The 12,866-nt window shown below is 32.7% G+C and overlaps 1 protein-coding gene across 1 annotated transcript in view; it reads left to right on the top strand.

The window, feature by feature from the left end:
- Positions 1-12,866, top strand: part of LOC129807299 (uncharacterized) — a 102,165-nt gene that overhangs the window by 32,978 nt on the left and 56,321 nt on the right. The gene's annotated exons all lie outside the window — the stretch shown is intronic.

Genomic DNA, 12,866 nt, shown 5'->3' with positions numbered 1-12,866 from the left:
CGAATAAACATCAAATGAAACTTATACGTAAATGGTCAAAACGCTGCCTGAACAAACTTATTTTGACGTATATACGGTTTCAAACGGTTCTTGCACACCTTTAAACTAGACATAATTTGAATATTTTGCTTTTAGCGATTTTAGCTCGCCTTGTGTTTTCGTATGACGAAAACAAAAAAATATAAACGACATAGAATTAAAAAAAAAAAACAGATAACCTTTCTGAGTTATCATAAACTTCAATATAATATTTTTATGTAAACATGGACCCCTGGAGACAAACAGTCTAGCGGACCATGTCCACCCATAAAGCATCTTCTGGGGCAGTCATTAACGATGTGATTCATCGTTTGAAGTGCCGTGACGCAATCACATACTGGAGAATCTACCATTCACCATTTTTCAAAGCAAATAAGCATATTTTCTTTGTATGGCGCAGGAATCTATTCAATTTTATTCACTCGAGGCGGGGCAAGCCAAAGCCAAAGACTAGGGAGGTAGGATCCCGGACAAATTGCCCATTAATAGGTACAGCACAAGTATTTTACAAGAAATTTCATTCGATATTTAGTCATTCATTTTCAATGGATAAATCGCTCGTATATGTACATAAATTGCGCAGAAATACTCCAGTTTGAGGAGAATTTCTCGCATTCTGGAGGCCATACCCGAGTATCAAGTTTAGGACATCTACTCTAGCTTTTCAGCTCTCTTATTACTTACCTATGTCTAGAATCTAGAATGTTTTCGGAGTCAGGTCTGTTGCATTTCCAGGCAAGATCATGAATTCGGTCTCAAAATCCCGAATTTTCAAGATTTCTTCACTGTTTTAGATAACCAAAAGAAAAAGAGAACGAAGAATATTCTCTAGACAGAGTGTACGATCTTGTACATCTTCGTGCTCTTCCTGTTCTCTTGCTATCTGAAACGGAGAGGCAATCTTAAAGTTCAGGATTAGATTTAATTTTCAGTTAGCTTATTTTACTCTACATAATGATAAAGCAGTTAAACTTTACCGAAAGCCAAAAACCCGAAGGCTTAGTTCCAAAAATCCATAATCCTGAAAGGCCAAAGTTCCGGATTCTTAAAAGTATCATAACTTCTTTCACGATTTGCAGCCGCTCTTGCTAAAGTCAAAGGGTAATGTTCTAAGTTTTGGGAAATTATTTCAAATAATCCTCCGTAAAATATCGTTCCTTTCAGGATTCAGAATTTCGGTTTCCGGAATTTTGGCGTTCAGGATTTTGGTTTTTTGGTATTACAACCCATTCAGGGCTTCGACGGTTTCGACCTATTCGGGATTTTGGCTTTTCGGGACTTTGGCTCATTTGGGATTTTGGATTTCTGGTATTAGAACCCATTCGGGATTTTGGTTATAGAGTTTTTGGCAGCGCCACTGCTACTTATGGTTCACTTAGGCTGCCGATCCGCTGATTAGTTGATCAACGGTCGATCTGTCGCTTACGAATCATTCACTTCTCATGTTTATTTACACTTTGTGCTAATTCTTTGATGACACGAAAACTGAACTATATATTTATGAATGAAACTTAATGATTAAGCTCAAGTTAAAAAGATATTGTTATAGTTGTTGAGCTCTCTAAAAGCGAACTAAACGTAAATAGACAAGTATATTTTTGTTCCTACCAAATTAAATTTATATTTAAAGAAAACTTTAAGTTAAAATTAGGAAATTAATTTAGATTTAAATGCAATCTCTCAAATTGATGAAATTTTCGTTAACGTAGAATTTACTTTAAAAAAAAGTTCACAAAAATAAATTTTATCACTTCGGTTTTCGAAAAACCTAGCAAATCTATATTCATTTTCTGTTCATATTGTAAAATTATTTTCCATTCCTGATTATGTCAATTTTACTTATGAAAGCGTTGTTCTCAAATCCTATTATTAGAATTCTTTATACGTAAAACCGTATGTAGTACCCGATGTAGTAAACCAAAAAATTTCATTTCAAGTAATGGTGGATTAATTTAAAATCCTTTGTATTATTAGGCACGTTCAATTTCGTTAAATGTCAGTGAACAGGCCAATTCCTATTCCTGGGCAAGTCTATTAATTTAAACAAATGAAAGTCAATTTATTAAAAAGTGGGCGAGTCCATTAAAATCCCAAACAATTGAGCAAATCTTTGAAAGCCCATCTCTAATCCAAAACACAGCACTTCACCATTCAACAACTGTATTGGCCCAGGTTTAATTTCGTCATATGCAAAGCTTCTTGAATAAACTCAACCACGCGATCGTGTGGGTGAATAAACAAATTGTATTTGCTACGATCTTCACGTGAAGATCAGTAGCAGGAGGAGCAAAAACATAGCGATCTCCGAAGTTGTTCACCGTGAAAAAGATCAAGTTCCGATATTGTCTGGCACATGAGAGTAATTTAAAATTCAAATTTTTACCTCACACACACTGCAATTAATTTTATTTGACAATTTTATAAATTGCACCTGTCTTAAGGTGCATCCTCCTTTATGACTTTCTTAGCGGTGTTAGTTTGTAACAAAAGTACCAACTTCTTGTATCTATTTTCTGCTGTGTTTAATGTGCAAAACCATAGCAAATTTCCATCCCAGAGATCGTATACGCAGATTCTGATGAATAATGCAAACAGACTGGCACAGTATCTCTCCATCTGGTTTACAATCTCTATCATCTTCCTGCCCCTTATCCCGTTTTAATGTGCCCATAATGCAGTGTATCAATCCCGATATTGCGATTCTATTCTCGGCAACGATGCAAAATGTGTCTCTGTCACCAAAGGCGACAATTGGACTGAATATTCCAATTGAATGTTTGGGGCCAGTGTTATAAATTAAACCAGATAAAATTGCTCTACCAGTCACTCCCAGGATGACTTCATCGATGACTTCACGTTGGCCACACCGTGATTCCCAATCAAACTACCTATATAATATCATCTTTTTTTTTGCAATATTCTAAACACCTACTTTGCACCTCCAAAATGTATTTTATTTTCTTCCTCAACACCTGGCTTTGATCCAAATACCACTCACACACCTATAAAAGACATTCCATAAAAAACTTCTTGGCACATTTGAGTTGTTTGCTCTCTTACGAAAAAATCAAACTATTGCGTCACAATCTTATGCTTGTTCTTCTCAACTTCCTCAATTCACCTGAAATTTCGCGCTCGCAATCTTTTGAGGTAGCTCATTCGATACCTATCAACACCACAATGTTTCTCTTTTGCTCACACTAATTTCTATTAGTGCTAATGACAACCAGGCGCATTTCGCAAGCGTAGATCATTCAGGGGGCTTAGAAATTTGAAGCAGAGTTGGACCAATGCAAATTTAGTCTTAATCATCTTAAGGGAAAAGATTGGATAAGAAAGGCAGAGAAGTGTTCGATTTCAACATATTTCTCGGAATTTTTCAACTGAAAATCACGAAATTAGTACATGTTCTAAAATACTGTACATTTTACGCAAAGGCTGAATCGCATTAACCGCCAAGTTCTAACTATTTCTATTAAAGAATTACCTGTCTTGTTATTATTATCAAACAAAATAACCCAATTATAAATTATTAGTACTTGTTCTAAATTAGAATACACGGGTGATTATACAAATATGAGATTTACTACTAAGATTAATAGTTCCTTAATTTATTACTAAAAAAAAGAACTGAAGATTTGGTCTCATAGCCCTAACTTTATTAAAAAAAAACGTAAATTTTACGGTTCTCGGTTTATTGATTTTATTATACTAAAAGTGAAATTCTTATTAAGTTATTAATTTATTTCTTTTTAATGCTTTTACTTTATTAAAAAGAAGTGTTTAGGAATGTGATATTAAAATATTCCAAAATCAATTAAAAAAGGAAAAAACTACATTAGTACATGTACTAAAATAGTTTTTTTTTAATGAAAATTATTGAAATAAAATGGTATTGATTATCAAGAACGTATACTAAGGAAACGACTAGAAAAAAATCAATTTAATTCCAATAGTTCTTTTTTAAATTTAAAATGAGAATCTTTTTTTTGTATCAAGCTCAATGCATTTTGGAACAATGTTTAGGTTTAGGATATTTACGTATTTCATCATTTGAGAACGAGTCGATCGTCCATCAGGAAGAAAATAATTTTTTTACATACCTTTGAAGGTAAAATAAAGCAAACTGTAAAATATTTAATTCAGTTTTACTACCAAATTTAATTTTTCATAATTAATTTATTTTTTACCTTTGTAAATTTAACACTTCATATTTATATTGGCATATTTTTTCAGGAAATGTGTGAATTAAGATTAACTATTAAAATATGCCATATATAGGTCAGATTCATTAAAATTGGAAAAATATGAAGTGTTCGAAACCAGTGTGTGCGTATTCTGAAAGCCTTCCTGCTTCAATAAATTTATAGATTTTTCTTTATTTAAGTCTAGGAGTACCACGTTTTTTCTATGATTTTTATGTTTATATTTCTTAATTTCTTTAATATTTTGCAATTCTTTAATATGCTTTACTTCCTTAATATTTCAAAATTAGTACATGTCTGTACTAAATTGAAAAGCTAGTATACTTGGTCAGTAAAAAGTAAAAATTAATTAGTACAAAATTAAATTTTAATACCAAAGAAATCCTGATGTAATTTTGGGAAAGGAGAGTATCTTGCTTATCCTACAAAAATCTTTGGTCCTGATCAAGTAAATTAGTTCCATTGCGTTTCTAATTAAAAATATATTTTTTATTTATCGAAAAGATTTTGCCCGTGTTTATGTTTTAACTACATCTCTTGATTTATTTCACATTTTTAGTTAAGTTTAGGACATCTGTACTAAATGAATGATATTTTTTTACTACAGAAAAAAAAGTTTGAACTAGTACATGTCTGTACTAAATTGAAAAGCTAGTGTACTTGGTCAGTAAAAAATAAAAATTAATTAGTACAAAATTAAATTTTAATACCAAAGAAATCTTGATGTAATTTTGTCAAAGGAGAGTTTCTTGCTTATCCTACAAAAATCTTTGGTCCTGATCGCGTAAATTAGTCCCATTGCTTTTCTAATTAAAAACATATTTTTTAATTAATCGGAAAGATTCTGCTTTTTTGTACTTGGTTATATTTTCGTTTTAACTCTCTTGATTTATTTAACTTTTTTTCAAGTTTAGGACATCTGTATTAAATGAATAATATTTTTTTTTAGTACAGAAAAAATGTTTGAATTTGAATCCAGGTATTTCATTTGGCATTTTAAATTTTTATATTTATTAAATATTTAAAAATTATATTAAAAGTTTAGCATATTTCTGTACTAAATTAATTATATTCTTTTCTTTAGTACAGAATAATGTTTGGATTTGAATTCAGGTATTTCATATAGTATTTTAAATAAATTTTATTTTCCTACTAAGAATTTCAAATTGGCCCTGCTGTAGTTAGCCCCTCAACCATAGGAAAGTGAACAGGAAAAAATATTTCAAACATCTTAATTGATTAGCTGAATTTCGCGAATTTGGAATTAAGTTCACAGAGGTCAAACAGAGAGAAAGATTAGAGATCTATGGGAAAAACTCATGAAGATTCTATTCCTGTTAGAATGATCTTCTGAGAAGCCATAAAAAAGGTCTCTTCTGCATCATTTGCATACAAGAGAGAATCAACCCCAGTTCATGAGATTATTTGCGCAGTTGGCAAACATCAGACTGCGAATATATCGTCTCATTCTATGGCCATTTGGTGGCTTAATAAAATTTAACAGTCTTTTTTTTTCATCGCAAGTGACACTCTGCTCTCCACTAATAACAAGTGACATAATACACGGTCATTTAGCCACATTAAATTGCACATTTTGGGAATGATGTGAGTGTTATTTCTGCAACATTTACTCCATGTCCGAAGATTTCCTCTCAAACTTGATAATTCTGAGATTTAATATTAATTGGGACACAGATGAGGGCTTCTGGAATTTTCATGGTGTTTTGACGGCTTCAAGAATCAACCCATGAGATATTGCAGAAAATTCAAACAGACACTTTTCATATGTCTGACACTCTCTGGCTCATAATTAAATTTTTCTGCGATGCTTTTTGAGCTTGGGAGAAAATTATTTGAGATTTTGCTCTTGCATGCAAAGTTCTTAAAATAGGCGGTAGATTTTTTTTTGCTTTTCTTCTGCTTTTCCGTATGAAAATCTGTTCTATTGTTGTTATTCGTGTCTTTTTTTGCCTTCGCCGTAGGCTCTATTTGTTTTAATATCTTGTATTCTCATGTCATAGTGATACAATTTCACGCTTTAACAGTTGATTTTGTTGCTTGTGCATCAAATAGCAAGATTAATTAGACAGATTGAGGGTAAATTGAGTTTGTGAAGGAGGAAGACATAAAAGACTGTCTTATAATGGCAATAGAAGATTGTGATATGAAATTGTGATAAAAAAGGGAAAACAAACTCATGTATCTTGCTTAATATCTTCAGCCACATTAATTTTATTTATAATACAGTCTCTGGAGCAAAATAAATACTATTTGCAAAAACATTTTGCGATGCAATGAAGGAAATATTTTGATGAAAATTATCCTCCCGGCTTTCGTCCCAAATAATCTCACTCTAATAAGATTAATTCCTGCACGAGAGAAGCCCACAAGAGAGATTTAAGAAATATGTATTGAACCCAGTGTCTATCCTCTCTGTGCTTATAATTGTGTATTCATAATTCATAAAACAGATGGTAAATTTCATATTAAGAGTAACTGGCTTTTGTATCACCCAACTAATCTAACGTACAAGCCATCACTTCTGCCACTATATATCGCTCATTCATTATAAATGCTAGTTACACATTAATTTTATAATGTACAACGCACACACACAATTTGGTAGACAATCTCCTCAAGAAAAGCCCATCGTAAATTTCTAACGAGAAATTATGTTGTATCTCACATGAAAAATTATATTCATCAACACACATTTTCTGCAAACAAGACTATGAGGAGCACAAAAAAAATTTATGAAAAAAATGTACCAGTCTTTTTCATCTAACAAACTGTGCGTGTTGGCCCAACCCCTTCACTCTTTCACCCAGAAATTCAGTCGAAAGATGTTCAGTTTCGCAAAATGTTTCTTACGAGGTCAGCACTTGTCAATTTCCCGCCAAATCTATCAAGAAGATTTATAGAACAAGTCACAAAGTTAGCAATATTGAATTTAAGCTCGCCAAATGCGAAATATCTCACTTTGGGGACTGCTCAATTTTTATAAATTCACAAGGCATTTAGTTGAGACGGACTTAAAATTACGGTTTTCTTTTGAATTTAAATTTTACAGCTATCCGTCGAGGACGGTAGGTTAAAAAAAGCAGCGTTTTCAGCACATTTTTGCGGAGTCGATCAGCTGATCGGTCAACAGTTCTCGAAAAAACGTGCTAATCATATATATGGAAATGGCCAAGGGGGTGACATTAGCTCTGAAAAATACAACCGGTTTTAGTGTAAATTTGTCCCTGTTTTCGTACACATTTCACAAGATATCTCCAAAACTACGTAGGGTGGAATCACCAGTTCTCGCCAGTGCCCCACTTCTCGCCACTTACATTGAAATCGCTATTTTTCGCAATTTATGAAATAAATGAGTCGCAATTTTTTTGTATTGTTTCTGCTTCTACGCATAGAATCGAAAAATAATAATTATTCGTTTTGGATTCACGATTTTGATCACTTTTTAGAGCAATATTTTAAGCAAGTGCATCGAATCCAACATCTCTTACCAAATGTACTAAGTGTCGTCAAATTTTCATCAGGCCAAAAATACCTATTTGGGTAAATAATTTGTCTATTGAATATTTAATTGCACTTGTGATATACATAAAATTTGTATTTAGTCAATTAATATTTCATTTTATATTATTTTTGTATAAAAATGAGGCATGGCGAGAAGTGGTAATATTCTGGATTGATTTTACCACCTGTCGCCATATCTTTTCAATAGGCGACGCTAACTTCACTTCGTACATTCTCAGTTGTCAAATCTGCATTGTTTACTTTCTGCAAAAGCCCCATAATTTGATTTCTCAAATAAAAGTGAAGAAAAATCATTTAAAGAGAGTAATAATAAAGTGATCACAAGGAAAGAGAAATGGTGAATGTATTCTTTTCATAGCATTGCCTAAAATAACCGAGTGTGGTTCTTTTCAAGTGAGTGGCGAGAAGTGGTTACAAATTTTACAAAACTGGCGAAAAGTGGTAAAAAGTGGCGACGAAATGGTTATTTTTGCATTATTAATAAAAATCAGTTTTTTAAGTAGTCCAGCGTTATGTTCTAGGATTATTGTTTTCACGTATCTAGAGCCAATACATCTAAGTAACTTTGTGTCAAATTTGACTTATCTTGTAACAAGGATTCAAAAGTTATGATTACATTTATATTTTTTGCTAATGCATTCTACACTGACAGAAAACAACTAATGAACCCAAAAGTTTTTTCGGCGCGCTAGATACATATGGGATTCATAGGAAATTTCATGCCCCTGGAAATGGCACTGCCTCGCGAGTGTCGTTTTAAGGTTAGCAGAATTTATTTGGAAATACATATATTAGGTAAGTACCCTCGAGTCGACCGGTGTCCTCGACTCGACCAGTCGGTCAATTTTTGAATGTTTGATGGTCAATTTCTATGAAATTGTCACTGATTCAATTTATTTATGGAATAATTGACCTATTAACGTTAGATCATACGCTAAATATAATAGCAAGTAATAGCTATAAATAAATTGAATAAATAATTCTACCGCTTGAGTCGAGGAACCGGTCGAGTGAGGGCACTTTACCTTAGGTATGCTTTCAACTCAATTGAAATCGGTTAGCAGTTGGTGCTCTCTGGGGTAGGGCAGACTGGGGCAAAAAGTCACAAAACGGATATTTAATTTTTTACAAACTACCCGAGTGCCCCAGAAATTTCTAAATAACGCAATCTTATAGGAAATTTACCGCTCTACAGCTTTGTGAAAGTCATTTTCCTCTATTTTGTAAGGAAATACATTTATCGAGCCGTTTTCTGAAAGGTAATTTTGTGACCATTCTCGAAAATTATGGGGCAAATAGTATCAGGCATGGAATATTATCACATTTTGATTCGTTTTGTTACGGGCTTCCGTAAATTAAAAAAAAAATACCTCGATGACATATTTTCACAGGAAATTAATTCCAATATACCTTTGTGAAACACTGTTTTCTCTATCTGAACGAGAAAAACGCTTTTCAAGTTATTTTAGAAAAAACACACAAGAGACTGCAAATCGTTTGACCAATGCAAACAATAAGCGGCGACACATGGTATTGACGTTTCTTTTCGCCATGAGACATCAAAAATTGCTTCGGTTTTTCTTAATTTTTGCTCTATACCTTTTGTTACTTTTTACCCCAAGTGCTCGTTTTTAATAAAGAGATTTCTTGAGAAAAGAATCTTTGTAAAATTCTAAAATAGATAGCGGCTTCGTATTCAAAGAATCCAAATCATTTAGGAAATAACCACCAGTTCATAAATTTTGAATAATAAGTAGGTAATAATTGATATATTCTTCAAGGAAAATATTTCAAAAATAGGGCCAAAAATTTCGATATTTTTTATTTTCTAAATTTCTTGTCTAAGAAACATACAACATCGAAGAAGGCCTTATTTATCTTGGAAGATATTGAATTTTGAAATTTTCGATTTGAGACTTTTTGCCCCAGTCTCCCCTACTGTCTGTCAGTTGTCAAAAATTCTTAACCTAGTCAGAATAAAATGTTTCTTAAAATTGTTTCCAAATATTTAAGAATTCCCACTGGTGCTGGGGACTTACGAAATGCTCGCAAACCGTGTAACCCACTAACAAGTTCGAAAAATTTGTACTTTTTCTACAAAAACTGTTTGAAACATGATCACTTGACTATCATTTTTTGTGAGTGAGATTGCCCTCAAGAATTTTCAGGTTATCGAATAATGGATCAAAAGTCGAAATATTTAAAACGGAACCTTAGTACGCTCACGCTCTGAGTAATATTTTTCCGTTAATTTCAAATATAGACATTATGTGTTCGGCACATCTTTTAGATCAGGAAAATTTCATCAAATAAAATTTCACTTTTCTTTCTTCCTCGAAACGTTTGCACAAGTCTATCCTACCCTTTCTGTCTCAAAATTCGACTGAACTAAATTGAATTTGGTATGACGTTCAAAAGAAGAAGAAGAGTGCGAAAGAATAGGATAGACCTATGCAAACAATTTGCGAAGAAAAAGAATGTGAATTTGGATATCATGAATGTTTTTTAATCTAAAAGGTGTACCAGCGCCACACAATTCACATCTGTAAACTGTCAAAGCTATTCAGCAGAACCAGCTTTACCGTTTGCCGTTTAAATTCAGATCTATAATGCATTTAAGCTAAGACTTTCAAGTTACGAAGCTGAAAGAAAAAATCCACCAAACGCCAACAACAGAGGAAATTGAACTTTTAATCACTAAATCCATGTCGAATCCCATAATAATCTCATGATTGTGGCTTTTGTGGGTTAGGCAATATAAATTGGGTAAGGTTTAAAGCAAAGTTCTCTTCTTTCAAAACAAATATGTACTTACAGAAAGTACTTGGCAATCACACTTCTAACTAATTACTCTGCAAACAGAGAAAAAAGCCGCGATTAAATCAAAATTTTTATTTGACTTTTAGCAAATGCAATAACTGTGAAATTGCTGATTATAATTTTGCGATACGCGTGCCTGATAGGAGTTATCAGTGTCTGTGACGAAACTAGAGTGAAAACCATTAAGATAGAGGTCACTTTTTGTCTGTCACTGTTTAAATTTTCAAGTGAAAGAAATAGACAAATTCAGCTTAGAAGCAAAAATGATTAATCCTATCAGATTCGGGCACAATGGCAAAATTGATCGGAGATTAACTGAAGAAAGCATGGCTAGAAGCTCATTCACCTTTCAATTAATAACATTTTGATCTTTATTAACCTTCAAAGTGAATTGAATGTGGAACTGAGAGAAAATACAATCACTTCAATCCCACTAATAATTGAATTTATCCACTAAAATCGCAAGAAATTCACATCATTTCATGTGATTTAAATAGCCAACAGTCACGCCAGGGATTTTCTTTAAATCAAGAGGTGTGGACTTTCCTGCAGTTCTTAGAGGGAAAATGAAAAGAAAAGAAAATTTATGTTGACGAAAGGTTAAGAAATTACATCACATTTCTTTCAGTGCTTATGTTAGATTTTTTTTTCTTCGGTGCTCAAGAATTCTTACACATTCTTTCACGTGTAGTGGAACTTCGCATGATTTTGAACATTTTTGTTAATTTCTGTAACGGTATGAGATAAGCTTGGACCTTTGTAGGAAATTTAAAGTGTAATTGGCATGCAAAGCCTACAAAATAGGCCGAAATGTGAGGTTATGCTACACAACATAACCTATAATTGGCTACCAACTGGATTAAAATAATTGACTTGTCGGTTTTTTATTACTTCGACATGAAATAATTAAAAAATTAAGTTATTGTGAACGGCATAATCTTACACATTCCAATAAAGTAATAGTGTAAGTGATATGAAAAAATTCTCTAAATCAATGTAATTAAAATGTGAGGTTAAAGTGAGGTTAGGGTCAACAATTCAACCTAAAAAAATCATAAAAGTTGATAAACGCGATAGAACGAGCAAATTATAATTTCTCCAAGTGAATAAATAAGTTACAAAAGAGTATTTCGTTTAGTTTTAGTGTGAAAGTGATTAATTTGTTAAGTTAAGGTAAACAACATAATCTTAGAATTTTCAATAAATTCCACTAACGCATTTTGGTGTAGAAATTAGAATTTCAGCAAGTAAAAAAAATTCATAATTCTTAATGTAACGTAATTAAAACGTCAGGTTAGAACTATCAATATAACCTCCAACCTTAAAAAAAATTAATAAACTGATTAGTCACTTGCAGTCATTTGATAGGAAAAAATCAATTACAACGGATAACCTAAAATATTTCTATAAAAATATAAGGGTTATTGAGTTGAAGTCCGAATATTTGAAAGGGCCAGAAAACAATTTCAATACGACTGGAGTAAAGACGATTGAATTGTGAGGTTATGTTGAACAACTTAACCTAAACCTAACCTCAAAGTCAATAAACTCAAGGTTCCACGGGTTTCGTCGTATGTTCCCTGAAAAAAAGTATGGGTTCCCTGAGTTCCGCGTGAGTTTCCCGAGTAGCCCGTGGGTTCCCCGGGTTTTCTAAAATATGTATGAGTCCTCAGGGTTTTCTGAAAAATAGATGGGTTCCCCGTGGGCTTCCTGAAAATTGCATGGGTTGCCCGAGTTCCCCGTGGCTTTACGGTCTCCCCGTGTTCTCTGACCAGATTGGCTCCAGTTCCCCGAGACGAAATTGTCACTGATTTGTATTGATTCAAAATCGGTGTAAATATGACCCTTTTTAGGTGTATCAGGGGTTAAAGTTACGCTTTTTCATGTTAATTTTACCCTTAAAAAGGTGTAAAATTAACATTAAAAAATGTTGATATATTTTTACACTTAAAAAGTGTTAGTTGTGAGGAAAAAAAGATAATCACATCCTCTTTTTTTCTCAGTATATTTATTAAATAGTTGACCTATTAATGATAAGACCATTATTATGCTAAATATTACAGCAAATATCAATAAATTGAATAAGTAACTCTACCGGTCGAGTTGAGGAACCGGTAGACTTTAGGCCACTTTGCAATGTGAGGTTATGGTAAGCTTCGTAACCTCAAATTTTAAAATAAATTCCGTTGGTCTTCCCTGTTTTGATTCCATGAAAAATGTAAACAATCTGAACATCTCTAACATAACCCAGTGATTTTC

Source organism: Phlebotomus papatasi, chromosome 3 (assembly GCF_024763615.1).
Source record: "Phlebotomus papatasi isolate M1 chromosome 3, Ppap_2.1, whole genome shotgun sequence".
Lineage (NCBI taxonomy): Eukaryota > Metazoa > Arthropoda > Insecta > Diptera > Psychodidae > Phlebotomus > Phlebotomus papatasi.
Note: the sequence above shows the minus strand (reverse complement) of the source record. Positions and strands in the feature narration are given on the sequence as shown.